At 41.0% G+C, this 16890-nt stretch overlaps 1 protein-coding gene across 2 annotated transcripts in view; it reads right to left on the bottom strand.

The window, feature by feature from the left end:
* MAPK8 (mitogen-activated protein kinase 8) overlaps positions 1–16581 on the bottom strand; it is a 119875-nt gene extending 103294 nt beyond the window's left edge. Inside the window, exon 1 of one of the 2 annotated variants that reach the window (XM_032607465.1) lies at positions 16399–16581. The gene's annotated coding sequence lies outside the window, so the exon portion shown is untranslated. The remainder of the gene's footprint in view (positions 1–16398) is intronic. The other variant, XM_032607466.1, reaches the window with a different exon arrangement.
* Positions 16582–16890: the final 309 nt, after the last annotated feature.

Below are 16890 nucleotides of genomic sequence, written 5' to 3'. Positions count from 1 at the left end.
GCTAGAACAATCTGAACAAAATAAAGTAGTACTGGATTATAACCCAAAATTTAAAATAAACACCTATGAATCTATACTGATATTAATGACTGAATAAATTAATAAATAGGAGAAGAGACAAATCTCTCAAGCAGCAGGATTCTAAATGATTCACGTACTCTACTCTCAAGGAGAGAGGGTATAACTCCTCATTCTTCAAGGCTGCACACAGTGACTTCTTCCAAACAGTACACACACCAGGAAAAGCGTGAGGGGAGAGATCTGACAAACATTACCTCAGCCAAGTAATCAAGGTCAACATCAACAGTCATAAATTATGTTAATGGTATGTCCCCTTGATATTATGTGATGAAAATGTCAATTTACCTCTGTGATCTTCCCCTCCAAAACCCATAATCTTAGTCTAAAAATAAGAAAAACATCCAATTCCAATAAAGGGGCATCCTACAAAATACCTGTACAGTGCTCCTCAAAACTGTCAACATCATCAAAAAATTCAAGGAATGTCTGAGAAACTCAAAACCAAGAAGATCCTAAGGAAACATGAAAGCTAAATGTAATGTGGTATCCTGGATGGGATACCTGGAACAGAAAAAGGACATTAGGTAAAAGCCAAGGAAAGCTGAATAAACTATCAACTTTAGCTATTGATAATGTATCAGTATTAGTTCACTAATTATAACCAATGTACCATCCTAATGTAGGATGTTAATAACAGGAGAAACTGGGTGCAGCATATATGGGAACTCCCTATAATATGCTCTCATTTTTTCTGTAAATCTAAAGTTCCTAAAAAATAAAGTCTACTAAAAAAAGGAATAGTGACTAAATGACTACACACACCCCCCGCCAAAAAAAACCCAAAAATCTCTGTGATACCAAGAGAGAGAAAGAGAAATAAAATTATTTGACACCTTTGGAGATAACCAGTCACCAATTTTCAGAGTTGAAATCGAGTTCAGAGTTTCAGAGTTGAAAGAATTCTCAGAGTTAAAGAGTTGATACATCAAAGAAAAATAAGCATATCCCTCATCTTTTCGGTTAGAACTGTAGTTCGATCTCAGTTGATACGGAAAAGTTTTCTTTTAATGAAAGACAGCTGGCTAATAGATCCAGAAGGATGATAAGGTTACAAAAGCACCACTTTGCAACCCCAAATTAAATAACTGGTTTAGATAAGGCTTATCAATATATGCTAAAAACATCAGGTAAAAGTCGGCTGGGAAACTGAATATTTGGAGGGAACCAAAGTATCACCTCACCAGTCAACTGCTAATTGCAAAGGCATCATGTTTATAACAGACAGATTTAGTGAACACCATCTTAACCAAATGATCACATTTCAGGTAGACAACCTAATATGATATGCCTTGTGTTATGAACCAATACAATGTACACAGAAGCAACTAAGCCAAAAAATCTAAATATAATGCAGCCTTTAGACCTAACCTTCTGTTTTTAGGAAACACAACAGTTAGGGATAGAAGTTAAATACCATAAGGAGGGCTTCCCTGGTGGCGCAGTGGTTGAGAGTCCGCCTGCCGATGCAGGGGACACGGGTTCGTGCCCCGGTGCGGGAAGATCCCACATGCCGCAGAGCGGCTAGGCCCGTAAGCCATGGCCGCTGGGCCTGCGCGTCCAGAGCCTGTGCTCCGCAACGGGAGAGGCCACAACAGTGAGAGGTCCGCGTACCGCAAAGAAAAAAAAAAAAAAAAATACCATAAGGAAACAATCAAACAAATCCAGAACGCAAGAACATTCTATAAAACAATTGGTCTGATCTCTTCCAGATGCCAATATCATGGGGGAGAAAAGTGGAGGTGGGGACAACTGTAGTAAGTTAAAAGTGACTAAAGTAACAACAATCAAATGTAATACATGAACTTTGATTGAATTCTGGCTCGAGAAAACCCACTACAAATGGACAACTAGAAAAACTTGAATACAGACTAAATATTAAGGGTTCCCCCCCACCAAATATGACATTTGTAAGAGAATGTGTTAATTTTAGGGGTCAAATACAGCAAAAAAAAAAAAAAAGTCTCTATTAAGAGAGAAATAAATATAACGAAGTGTTAACTGTATGCAAGTGGCAATATACAGGTGTTCACTGTCCTATTCTTTCAATTTCTCTTTATGTTTGAACATCCTTAATAAAAGCTGGGAGGTGTGGAAAAATACAGTCATTAAAAAAAAAAAAAAAGGTGATTAAGTGATCAGTTGTAAACCACCAAAAGATAGTAAGAGCAGATTCTATGGCAGGTGTAACAAACGTGGATTTTAAACCAGTCTCCTATGACACATACACTGCATGAACATTAGCAAAGTAGGGGCATGAAAGAGATGGAATCAGTTTAAGAAACAATTCCTATTCTGAAGTTTAAAATATCAACCAAAACTCTACCGATAAAAACATCTAAGACTGAACACCTCCAGTATCTCTTATTTTTTCAGAAGAAAAAAGGGACTACAAAAGAGATACTTTGCTTTTCAATTACAGTGGTTGAAGAGTGACAGAAAACTTCTGTAATTCTGAAATTTCAGAAATATACAAATGAGTTGGAGGAAAAAGAACATAAATGAACTCATGAAGACCATAAGTTAATTTACATACATAAATACATATGAAGATAGCACACTAAATCAAAATCAGCAACATTTCATATATCATATTAATAATGGGTTTCATAGAATTAAGTTCTCTCTGCAATGCCTTACTATACTAGTGGCTGTGCTAGTATATAACGCTATAAGGCACAACCAATAAGTCCAGCCCCAAAGTCAACCCCTCCACATTTAATGACTTAGAAGGCTATCCTGGGATTTCTCTGCGGAACAAATTTAAAAATTTTACTCAACATAACTGAGTAAATACTTCTCGTTGCCTCCTCCACACTATCTAGGATTCTACAGCCTTATAACTATGACAATATCATGCCGATAAGTATGTCAGTTCTTTTTATGTGTGACTGCCCTTTCTCATTCCTGATAGACATGAAAATGTTGCCTTATTTTTCTCCCAAACTTTGCAATATTATTTTCTCTGCCAATTGTTTCCCCCCTTTTCTACTCTTAATCCTATTTCATTTCTCTAATAACTGCTATAATGTATATATAATGAATATATATTGTATATGTAAGAATACTGGTACCCAAACTCTCACCCTGAGAAAAAACTAAAACCACATACAATAGAATTTCAAATAGGGAATTTTATGAGATAAGGCTTCATTATGCTAACAAATTGCTTTCCCTTTTAATGGTGAACTAGGTAATTTAGACCAGCTCTCCTACTGAGAGCAAAGAGAAAAACTGGACATTCCCTTCCCCCAGGCAAAATTAGAAAAACAAATATAAATACCTCTTTGAAGGCATCACAGTGCTAAAAAGGCAGTAAAAAAAAAAAAAAGTATGGAGGCTAAGATCGGGGACAGCAAGAAAATCTTCAGAGGTGAGCCAGACACGTGGTGGCCATTTTCTCAAGGGGCATCTGTCCATCCCATAAAGGTGGCTGACAAGCCGAGCTGAACTTTTCACAGATTTACAAGGCTGGCACAGAGCGGGTGTTAAACATTAGAGGTAAGGAATCAACGAAGTATGGGGGTAGGGAAATACGGGGCTGATGACACCCCTGGTTTTATGTTGGGACCCCGGAGGGTAATATCCTAGGATTAAAGAAAAAATAAAATAGACCAGCCTTGGCAGACTCTGGAGTGCCAAGCTTTGAAACATTTTTGTCTCTGGCTGGATTAAGATGATCCTTAAATTACCTCTATAATTTTTCACATATAATGTCTTAATAAAAAGGAGGAGACTAAGACAACATGATAAAAACTTACAATAGGGCTTCCCTGGTGGCACAGTGGTTGAGAGTCCGCCTGCTGATGCAGGGGATGCGGGTTCGTACCCCGGTCCAGGAAGATCCCACATTCCATGGAGCGGCTGGGCCTGTGAGCCGTGGCCGCTGAGCCTGCACATCCGGAGCCTGTGCTCCGCAATGGGAGAGGCCACAGCAGTGAGAGGCCCGTGTACCCGCAAAAAACAAACAAACAAACAAACAAACAAACTTACAATAGCCTGCAGGAAAACACACAGGATCAAGATAATAAAGTTATCCAATACAGACATGCCTAATATATTAAAATAATTTTTTTTAACTGTGGGCCATGAAAGACTGGCCCTCTACAAAAACCCTGCTAACTTCAAAATTTCAAATCATACTTCATTTCCTAATCCTTGAATTCATCTGATTAATTCTTTAGGAATTCCCACAGTTGTTCTAAACCCTCCTTTGGTCCACATACATCAAAAAAGAACACAATGCCTACTAAAGTAAAAAAAAAAAATCAGTCTTCCAATCTAAAAGGAATTCATGTGCCCACAGACAGGCCCTCTAACCTGCCCTATTGGTACATTCCCCAAGAGGGGGCACATCCCACTAAACTGCCACCAGAGAGTGAACTGCTGCAGGGAGGCACAAGCCCAAATCAGAGATTTTCAAGCATTTTACATCACAACCCGTTACATATACACCTCTGTATATATCTATACGTAAGTACATTCAACTGAAACACAAATTTCATAAAACAATTCTTAGCTATAGTAAATAAGCAAGACAGGGTGACTGACGTAAGGATAGACATACAGATTAATGGAATAAAACTGAGAGTCCAGAAAAAAATTTTTTTTAAACAAGAATGTAAGACATTAATAAGAAAGCACAGTATGGTTGACCCTTGAAACCCCACCATGCAGTTGAAAATCTAGGTATAACTTTACAGTCAGCTCTTTTTATCCACATCCACATCCTTGGATTCATCCAACCCTGTATCTTGTAGGGTTACATATTTATCGAAAAAATCTACACATAAGTGGACCAGCGCAGTTCAAACCCATGTTGTTCAAGGGTCAACCGTATTTTCAACAAATAGTGCTGGGACAACTACACATCCATATGCCAAAGAATGAAGTCTGATTCTTTCCTCACATCACACACAAATTAACTCAAAATGAATCACAGACATAAGAGCTAAAACTATAAAACTCTTTGAAGACGACACAGGAGTGATCTTTATTACCTTGAGTTAGGCAGTGGTTTCTAAGATACAACACCAAAAGCACAAGCAACAAAGAAAAAATGTATAAATTGGATTTCAATAAAATTAAAATATTTTATGCTGTAAATGATAACATCAAGAAACTGAAAAGACAACCACCAAAACAGAAATTTGTGACTCACCTGTCTGATAAGGAACTTGTATCTAGACTACATAAAGAACACTTAAAATTAATAAAAAGATAAATAACCCAATTTTTAAAATGAGCAAAGGTCTGAATGAACACTTCTCCCGATATACAAAGCACATGAAAATAAGATCTACATCATTACCCATCAGAGAAATGGGAATCAAAACCACAATGAGATATCATTTCATATCCATTAAGGATGGCCATATCAAAAGACAGACAATAACAAGCATTAACATGATGTAGAGAAACTGGAACCTTCATACCTTACTGGTGGGAATGTAAAATGGTGCAGCCACCCTGAAAAACAGTTTGGCAGTTCCTCCAAGTGTTAAACATGGAATTACCCGTATGACCAGCAACTCCCATTCTAGTGCTATAACCAAGAGGACTGAAAACATACATCACACAGAAACTTGTGCATGAATGTTCATGATAATATTACTTTATTTAAGTATTATTTTTTTAATTAATTAATTAATTTATTTTACTCTTGGCCACGTCTGGTCTTAGTTGCGGCACATGGGATCTTCATTGCGGCATGTGGGATCTTTTGTTGCAGTGCGCGGGCTTCTCTCTAATTGTGGCATGTGGGTTTTCTCTCTCTAGTTGTGACACGTGGGCTCCAGGGTGCGTGGTCTCTGTAGTTTGAAGCATGTGGTCTCTCTAGTTGAGGCACGTGGGCTTAGTTGCTCCACAGCATGTGGGATCTTAGTTCTCCGACCAGGGATCGAACCTGTGTCCCCCCTGCACTGGAAGGCAGATTCTTCACCACTGGACCACCAGGGAAGTCCCCATGATAGTATTACTTATTACAGCCAAATGCCCATCAGCTGAGGAGAGGATAAATAAAATGTGATATATCTGTACAAAGTAATACTATTAGACCATAGAAAGTAATGAAGTACTGATACATGCTACAAGATGAATGAACCCTGAAAACATTATGCTAAGTGAAATAAGCAGTCACAAAAGACTACATGCTACATAATGTCCAGAATAGGCAAATTTATTATAGAGACAGAAAGCAGAAGATAAGTAGTTACTTGGGACTAGGGCAGGGAGTGTGGGTGTGTACATGTGCGCACGCAGGAATGGAAAATGACTGCTAATAAGCATGGAGTTTCTTTCAGGAGCGACAAAAATGTTCTAAAATTAGATTGTGGTGATTGCATTACTTCATGAATATATGAGAATTCATCCACTAGCGTGAATATATGAGAAAGACTGCGAACTGCATACTTGAAGTATAGGTGAACTGTAATGACATGTGAATGAAATCTCAATAAAGATGTTTAAAAATTCTTATCTTAGTCCCTTATTACTTGTGATACACACTGACATTTTCTATTGCATTTCATTAAAAATACAACACTAGTTGTGATCTCTTAGATTCCTTCTATGACCCACAAATGGGTCAAGACTGGCAATTTAAAAAACACCGCCACAGAGTCATCTAACAGTTGAACTGATGGCCACCTTCTCCTACCTAGTAGCAGGATTCATACCATCACATCTCACATCCCAGAAAAAGTCCTACTCTTCCTGGTCATCTATTATTCCCCGAACTGTCACTGTCACACTGCTGTGTACATCCTCCATTTTACCCAACTCCTCATCCCCCACCCCCCAAATCCTTTACTGGACCTTCTGAAATTCCTAATTTGTGACCAGCAAACAGCCAATTTATACTACCTTTACTATTCCTTCTCATCATCTACCTTCCCTCCAATTCTCCCATTGATTTAGGACGTCAGCAACTGGTTCATAGTATGTACCCTTACTCCTCTCACCATTTGCTGACTTTACCATTCATGCAGACTGACTGACCCCTTTAATACCTCAGCCCCTTTAATTCTTTGGTCTCCTCTTTTCCCTCTATTCCACCTCAGCAGCCCATCCCAAGGCTACCCTGGACATTATCATTGCCAGAAACGATTATATCTGTCAAATCTCTATTTCAAGCATCCCACTCTGACCACCACATTCAATCCTTCTAGTTCTCTTACTTCATCTGACCACTACCCACAACAATTCTAATTGACATTTCCAATACATTGATGCTACCACTTCCTTACTATGCATCCTGACTTCACCTCCTTTCTTGTCCATGTTAGATTTCATGATTCATCACCACTCCTTTATAAGCACTCCCTCTAAAAGCCCTCATTTCCCTCTTCCTTTTCATTTAAAAAAATGTTCTTAATTAAAAAAATGTTATATTGAAGTACAGTTAATTTACAATATAATTAGTTTCAGGTGTACAGCACAGTGACTCAGAATTTTTTTTTTTTTTTTTTTTTTTTTTTTTTTGCGGTACGCGGGCCTCTCACTGTTGTGGCCTCTCCCGCTGCGGAGCACAGGCTCCGGACGCGCAGGCTCAGCGGCCATGGCTCACAGGCCCAGCAGCTCCGCGGCACGTGGGATCCTCCCAGACCGGGGCACGAACCCGTGTCCCCTGCATCGGCAGGCGGACTCTCAACCACTGCGCCACCAGGGAAGCCCGTGACTCAGAATTTTTACAGATCATACTCCATTAAAGGTTATTACAAGACAATGGATATAATTCCCTGTGCTATACAACATATCCTTGTTGCTTACCTATTTTACACATAGTAGTTTTTAATCTCTTAAATCCCATACCCCTATCATGCCCTTCCTCCCTTCCTTCCCCCTACTGGTAACCACTAATTTGTTTTCTATATCTGTGAGTCTGTTTCTGTTTTGCTATAGACATTCATTTTTACTTTTTAGATTCCACATATAAGTGATATCATACAGTATCTGACTTCCTCTTTCTGACTTATCTCACTAGCACAATATTCTCTAGGTCCATCCACGCTGCTGCAAACGGCAGAATTCCACTCTTTCATACTGACCTAGTTTTATGTGTCAACTTGGCTGGGCTACAGTCCTGTTATTCAATCAAACACTAATCTAAGTGTTGCTGTGAAGGTATTGTAGATGTGGTTAAAGTCCACAGTTGACTTTAAGTTGATTATCCTCAATAATGTTGGTGCACCTCATCCACTAGCTGAAAGGCCTTAAGAGCACAACTGAGGTCTTCCTAAGGAAGACAGAATTTTGCTTCAAGACTGCAGCATCAGCTCCTGTCCAAGGGATTCTTGCCAGCCTGCCCTACAGATTTCTGACTTGTCAGCCCCCATAAATGTGTAAGCAAATGCCTTGAAATTTCTTCATATACACATACATACAATTATATCTCCTACTGATTTTATTTCTCAGGAGAACTGTGACACCTGGCAAAACCTCACTCCAGAGGAATTTGAACCATCTGCCTTACCTGTGCTTGTATCTAACCACATAAATAATGCTGGGGCGGGGGAGGGTAATCTCAAAACCAGGCTCACTGATATCACTTTAAATTCAAGACTTCTAACCATTAAATGAATAATCAATACTTCTTAGCAAACTAATTCAAAGACTCCCATCCTCCTCTGGCCATACCAATCTCAGTGAGAAAACAGAAACCAGGAGAGAAGATGAAAGCCGAGAGGATAAGCCTTCATCTTCCAGCCACCAAATTCCCTTGGAAGAACACACAGCTTTTTTGCATTCCCTCCTATCTGATGGAAGACCTCTCTCTTACAAAGGCCAACCTCTCTATTTGTGCTCTCCATCTCCTTTCCTGCATATTCTCCTTTTTACTAACTGGACCGCATATTTTTCTTACCTACCAACCCACCTCTCTGTTCCACTTCATAGACGTATTAGAGAAATAACATTTGCAAATTTTCATATAATCTGGAATTAGGGAAAGACTTGCTAACCATGGCATATAATTTAGAAGTCAGTAAAGACTGGTAAGCTTAACTACTAAGGAAAAAAAACAAAAACAACAGCATGACAAAACCATCATAAGCAAATTTAAAAGGCAAATGATAAGTTGGAAAAAATATTTCCAAAAAATAGCACAGAGCTATTTCCCTATAAAAATAAATCCTACAGGGCTTCCCTGGTGGCACAGTGGTTAAGAATCCGCCTGCCAATGTAGGGGACACGGGTTCGAGCCCTGGTCTGGGAAGATCCCACATGCAGCGGAGCAACTAAGCCTGTGTGCCACAACTACTGAGCCTGCACTCTAGAGCCCGCAAGCCACAACTACTGAAGCCCACATGCCTAGAGCCCATGCTCTGCAACAAGGGAAGCCACTGCATTGAGAAGCCTGCGCACCACAACGAACAGTAGCCCCCGCTCGCCTCAACTAGAGAAAGCCCACGTGCAGCAACAAAGATCCAACGCAGCCAAAAATAAATAAATAAAATTAAAAAAAAAAAGAATCCTACAAATCTAAGAGAATGAGTAACAAAGCAATTAAAAAATAGGCAAGGATATAGATAGTTCACAATAAAAATACCAATAGTCCTTAAAAGACAAAAGATGTTTAATCTCACTCATACGGGCAATGAGGAAAGAAGCAGGCATGCTCATACAGGGCTGGTGGAATGTGTAGAAGTGAAACAACCTCTACAGATGGCCCTTCGGTAATATCTATCAAAATTATAAATGCACATACACCCTGACCTAGCAATTCCACTTCTGGAGGTGTATCCCACACATGTCTATACAAGTGTGAAATTATGTATGCACAAGGTAATCCACGGCACCATGGCTTTTGATAGCAAAAGACTGAAAACAACCTAAATGTATCTCAAAAAAGGACTACTTAAATATATGTTACACCTGTAACCTGTATGATGTACGATGACCTGTATGATGTATGATGACCTGTATGGCCTGTATGATGGTGTTACTGACTGAATTTTTGAATCTTCCCCAAATTCTTACGTTGAAGTCCTAACCCCTAGGTAATAATCTAGGTAATCAGGTTTACAAGGTCAATCAATCAGGTCATGAGGATGGGGCCCCCATAATGGGATTAGTGTTGTAAAACGAGGAAGAGAGAGTAGAGCATTCCTTCTTCATGTGAGGACACAGTGAGAAGGTGACATCTGAAAGCCAGGAAGCATCCTCACCAGGAACCAAATCTCTTGGCACCTTGATCTTGAACTTCCCAGCCTCTAGAACTGTGAGAAATAAACGTCAGTTCTTTAAACCACCCAGTCTATGGTATTTTGTTATAGCAGCCCAAGCTAAGAAAAATGGTATACCATGAAGGTGTTAAAAAAAAAAAAAGGATAAGCATGATGTTTATGTACTGATAGGACTAATAAGAAATCACCTATAAGCTAGACAGTTAAGTTAAAAACAAAAGGTGAAGGGTATGTGCATGGTATGCATCTTACATAAAAAATGGGGGAGGCAGAGGACATATATATGTAAGATACATAATCCCTCACTGGCAATTCCAAAATCCATAAACCTCTGAGAAATACAAGCTTCTTATAAGTTTAGTACAAACCTATTTGGTGTCAAGCCTGACCAAAAATTCCATAAGACTATTTATAATTTGTATTTATCCTTACTGTACTATTTATGCTTTCAATTCAGAAATATTAATGTGTCTGATTATGGGATGCTACACTATCTCCCACTAGGGATTTTGGATAATATAGCAGACACACTATATTACCTTTTCACAGTCCTCCCTCACCGCCCCCCCCCCCCCCCAAAAAACAACCCCAAACCTTAATTCTGAAATACATCTGGACCAAAGGTTTTGGAAAGGAATTATATACCTGTATATTTATTTGCACACACATAAACGATCTTTGGAAGGATTCACAGGAAACCTAACACTGTTTCCACGCAAGGGAATGGAGTGGCTGGGCTGCACACGGTGGAAAGGAAACTTTTTACTGTGTATCTACTTAAATCTTTGGAATTCTGAATCAAAGTGATTATACTACTTAGTCAAAAGATAAATAAAATGTAAATAAACTAAAATCACTAAGACGTCTAAATTCTCAACAGTAACAGACAAAGCCAGATGCTTTGGTTTTTGTTTTGACTGAAAAGTGACCCTGAAGTCACAGGGAGATCTATACAGTGGTGGTTTTCCTTTGTCTCACTTTTGGTTGACCCAAATGGCATTTGAGAGGGAATCACCCTCTCAGGAGCAAGGCAGGGTATGGTGGGTTTCCACTCTCATTAATAGCTTTTAGGAAATAGCAATCTCCTAATGTTTTTGATGTTACAAAACCTGAACTAGCCTACGCCATACAGTTAATTAAATTTGGAGCATGGATTGTAACTCAGGGCTGACTCTGTAACATCCATGCTAGCAGCCACTATTAAGTTTGGGCACCTTAACTTTCTAAAGAATTGGCAGATTTTAACCAAACCTGATGCATTTACAAAGGGTAAGAGGAGACGCAGGCATATATTTACACTATATCTGCTGTATTTGTCACACAACCCACCACCCTGAAAAAGAATGGCAGTTAATAAGTTCTCTAAAAGGCCTTATACACATACACACCCACATATAATTTTAAAAAATTGAATTTCAATAAAATTTAGCCTGCCCAGAGACTTGGGGTAGGCTTGTGTTCGTTTGTTGAAAGCCCTCTCATAATCTTTTAAAAGAACATAAATTCACTGTTTAGATATGCCTTAAGTTTATCCCTGACCATAAGCTTAAGGCTAATAAACTCTTCACTTTCACATTTTCCACTAAGTGTCTGAAAGCACGAAGTCTCATTAGTAAGCATGGTGCTGTGGAATGAGTAAAAGCTTTTTATTTGATTTTTAAGAATAGATATTACAGAAAATATCTGATTCAATAATTTTCTCTGTTTCTGTTTCCTTTTGTAATCACAAAGGTCTAACTTTCATTGTTATTCTTTTTTTTTTTTTTTTTTTTCGGTACGCGAGCCTCTCACTGTTGTGGCCTCTCCCGTTGCGGAGCACAGGCTCCGGACGCGCAGGCTCAGCGGCCATGGCTCACGGGCCCAGCCGCTCCGCAGCATGTGGGATCTTCCCGGACCGGGGCACGAAAGCGTGTCCCCTGCATCGGCAGGCGGACTCTCAACCACTGCGCCACCAGGGAAGCCCTCATTGCTATTCTTGACATGGCATTCTGTTATCACCCAAGAAGGACTCTTTTTGTCCCCATATATTTTCTGAAGAACCACCTATCTGAGGAACAACCTTTCTATTAAAAAAAAAAAAGAGTTCTAACAGCCTCAGTTTACAGTTCTAGTCACTTGTCCACAACTCTAGAGCTTGCTGATGACAAAGTCCAGATGACAGAACTGAGAAGTGAACCTAGGTCTGATTCCTGGACAGGTCTATTTCCACCTACTTCCCTGATTGATAGGATAGCTTATTTTAATACTCCTGTCACCTTTTAGGTAGTAAAGTTTATTGACTCAGAACTCATTTCTGAAATCAAAACTCAAGTTAATCTGCATTAGAGCAAGAAGACAGAGCTGTAAACATTCATGTAAAGAACTCATGACTAAAACAATAAGTTTCACAGCTCACAGATACAGGCAAATGACATATATCTAAAGTTATGTAGCTATAATGACTTCCTTGAACTACATGAATCAGAAAAGACTACTATCCATACCACTGACTTGACCAGAGACCTCTAGGGAGCTGGCATCTAAGTATCAGACATTATTTTATACACATGCAACAAAGCATCTCAATTATCTAGATGACTCAAATATGTCAAAACTCAACTCACTGACAAAGACATGAAGAATCAGGCATCTATTAAACAAGCTCTTAATTGCCACTAGGAAGTCTGTGACTAGTCATGTAATAAATTACTTCAAGTTGTTTCACTGAGCACTGAGTATCATCACAAGGTTATTTCCATAATATTAGGTACTGAGCAAACAGTTAAGATTATAACTTCATTAATTTTGGTAGAATTCATTCTTAAACTAATTTCTTTCCAACTGGCCTTTCTCCCAGGATATAAAGGAATACGAAGGATATAGTTTCCCACTCTGCCAGGACACTTAAAGGGAGCCCTTTTCAAATTCATTACTGGAATATACTTACTAACAGAATCAGTGCTATCTCTTCCTTTAAAGATAATGTAGAGTGAGATGGGGAGTGACTGCTAATAAGTATGGGGTTTACTGAAAAAGCTGTTATTTTTTAAAACCAACAGAATTTATAAAACAAAGCAAAAAAAAAAAACTATGGTTTGACACATGTATAGCCTGACAGTGAGGATTTGTATCAGTAACCCTTACTGGAATCTGACATAGGTAAAGCAGTAAAGTTTAGTATCTCAAGACTTTCATCCCTTATCTTAACAAAGTACCATTTTATTTCTTTATTTGTACTCTACATCAGAGAATAATAATAAGCTCATCTCAAATTCTTTCAAATTCTTTTAGCAAATGCTAAAACGTATTAAGTGGGAAAGAGATATAATATAGATAAATTAATATTATTTTGAGTTTTAGGCCCATATGCCTCACCAATAGTATTAGTACAAGGAAGAACTTAAAATTAAACATTTCTAATAAAACTTAAAAAAAAAAACTTTTAGGCAATGTGTTTCCTTTGTTCTAACTTATCCACTTAAAAAGGAGTATTCAGGGCTTCCCTGGTGGCGCAGTGGTTGAGAATCTGCCTGCTAATGCAGGGGACACGGGTTCGTGCCCTGGTCTGGGAGGATCCCACATGCCACGGAGCAACTAGGCCCGTGAGCCACAACTACTAAGCCTGCGCGTCTGGAGCCTGTGCTCCGCGACAAGAGAGGCCGCTCTCTAGTAGGTCTGTGTCTTTATTCCTGTCTTACCCCTAGGTTCTTCATGACATTTTTTTTTTCTTAAATTCCATATATATGTGTTAGCATATGGTATTTGTCTTTCTCTTTCTGATTTACTTCACTCTGTATGACAGACTCTAGGTCTATCCACCTCATTACAAATAGCTCAAGGGACTTGAGGATATGAGGAGGGGGAAGGGTGAGCTGTGACAAAGCGAGAGAGAGGCATGGACATATAAACACTACCAAACGTAAGGTAGATAGCTAGTGGGAAGCAGCCGCATAGCACAGGGAGATCAGCTCGGTGCTTTGTGACCACCTAGAGGGGTGGGATAGGGAGAGTGGGAGGGAGGGAGACGCAAGAGGGAAGAGATATGGGAACATATGTATACGTATAACTGATTCACTTTGTTATAAAGCAGAAACTAACACACCATTGTAAAGCAATTATACCCCAATAAAGATGTTAAAAAAAATAAATAAAGCATGATCAACACACACACAAAAAAAACGAGAGGACGCGATAGTGAGTGGCCCCTGCTTGCCACAACTAGAGAAAGCCCTCGCACAGAAACGAAGACCCAACACAGCAAAAATAAATAAATAAACTCCTACCCCCAACATCTTAAAAAATAAATAAATAAAAATAAAAAGGAGTACTCAGAAACTTTTCAAGTAATATTCACAAAAGGATAAATGCAATCATTTTAGACCCTGTTGAAATACCACTGTGTGTCTGTGTCTGTGTGTGCATACATATCACACACAGACACATACTAAAAAAATATTTTAGACAAGGTTTAATTTTAGGATAGCCAATCGTTTAGAAGTGATAGGAAAAAAAACATTAATACTGAAGTGATTCAAAAGCCCCTACTGTCAGGACAGATAATATATATGAACTGATCATTTAGCCATCTGGAAGTGACAGTTTGCAGGAAGCTTCCAAAACTTTACAGAGAACATTAAACATTTTTTGTTAAGGCTTCAGTTTAGATATTATCAATTATAAAGAGCTTTTCATCAATCTGATTTTTATTGAACACTTACTATATTCCAGGCTAGGTGCTAGAGACACAGATGCAAGACAGGTCTGTCCTCAAGGAAGGCACATTTTGATTGCTTGCTTATGTCAGATACAGCACTAAACATGTTAACTGACAGCATATGACCTCCTAGGCTTAACCCACAGCAGGGGATTCTGAAGTAAACGTTACAAGTGACTGTAAGGAAATACATAAAAGCTGTTGTACATTTAGACCAAATCTAACTCTACTTCCTAACATGTGTAACATTACGCTAGAAGTTCCAGATATACTAGTAAAAACTAGTAAAATGACCCAAAGTATTAACTATACCTTCTTTAACACATATCACTTATACAATCGTCTCATTTAAAGGTACATCTATTATATTTCAGTCTAAGTATCTTCTTCCATTACAGGATATTTCTCTTTACCCTCAAACTCTCATCTGGGTACAACACTGAACAGTTGCTGAATGAATGAATGAAATAAACAGATGTTCTAATTACCAAGGAAGTACTTGCTAGATGCTTATCTCAAAACACAATGGACTGACAGACCAGAATTCTACTGTAAAGATCACTGAATTTCAGAGGCAAAAATAGTAACCACTGGACACTGTCTGTTACCATGCAGTCAACGTGTTAAATTCACAGTAAATATAAGACGGGAAACTTTCAGAAATTAAAATGAAAAGTGTTCATCATAGTACTTTAAAACAGATTTGGCTCCCATCGAAGGACTGGGAACTCAAGTCCAAGACAAAGAGAAGGGAGGGTGGGGTGAAAAAGTCAAAAGGTCACCACCGAATGACCCTCAAAAGAAATGCGCGCTGACCACTGAAGCTCGCGCCGAGCTTGACGTACACCTCCTGCCCAAGCTACGGGCCGGGGCTCTTCCTCGCAGCCCGGAGCTGAAGGCCACCCCAGCCTCTTTCGGCGCCGCCGCCTGCGTTCGCCCAGAATATCAGCACAAAGAAACCACCGAGAAACAAAACACTGTCCCCGTGGGCGCCGGGCAGGCGTCGGGACCGGGCCACCGGAGCGCTCTCCGCGGCTGCCCGCCGCCGGAGGAGGTAGCCGGGGCGGAGCGGGCCGCCTAGGCGCCTCCGTCCGGACCTTCGTCGAAGTGTTTCAGAACTTGCCACCCACCTCCCGCTCCATTTTCCCCTCCCGACGTGGACGCGGGACCCGCGCTCCGCGCGAGGAGGGCGCGCGAGGACCCACGGGCGGAGCTGGGGCGGGGGTCGGCCGGGACGCGCCTGGGTCCAGCAGCCCCACGCCCACTGGCCGGCCCCTGCCTCCCCAGCTGCTATTGTTCCCGCGCCGCCCCCGCCCGCCGCGCGCTCCCGCCCCCACTCCCGGGAGGGGGTCAAGGCTGAGGAGAGGCGGCGGCGGCAGCACAATAACATAAACACGGCGGGGCCGCCGGCCGCCCCGGCCCTGCGGCACTGACCGCACTCACCCGGCAGCGCAACGAATGGCGACAGGAAAGCCCGGCGGCGGGAACCGGCGCCGTCTTGGAGGTCGCCGTGGCCGTTACCCAGAGCTGCTCGCGGCTCCGCGGTCCGGGCCGCGTCGTCCGGCCTCGGCCCCTCCGCTGAGTAACAGGGACGCGGGCCGTCACCGCGCACAGCCCGCTCACGTCATCGCGCAGGGCCCCGCCTCCGCGCTTCGCGAGAGCCCCCACGGGGCGGAGCAGCCCCGGGGCCCGGATTTCGGGGGCGGAGCTCGAAGCCCAGGGGCGGGGCTACTGCTGGGGGCCGGGAGGACTTGCGGAGGTCACCTGGAGGTGGAGCTGCGGGGAGAGCCTTCGAGAGCGTCTGAGAGCAGATTGTGAGGGGCGTGGCGGGAAGATGGAGGGGGTGGAGACTTGCTCCTGGCACGTGGCGGCGTGTGGCCTGAGCCCCCGGCATCTGTACGGGGGCAGTACCCTAGTCCCAGCCAAAGCTTCAGG

This window comes from Phocoena sinus, chromosome 16 (genome assembly GCF_008692025.1).
Source record: "Phocoena sinus isolate mPhoSin1 chromosome 16, mPhoSin1.pri, whole genome shotgun sequence".
Classification (NCBI taxonomy): Eukaryota; Metazoa; Chordata; class Mammalia; order Artiodactyla; family Phocoenidae; genus Phocoena; species Phocoena sinus.
Note: the sequence above shows the minus strand (reverse complement) of the source record. Positions and strands in the feature narration are given on the sequence as shown.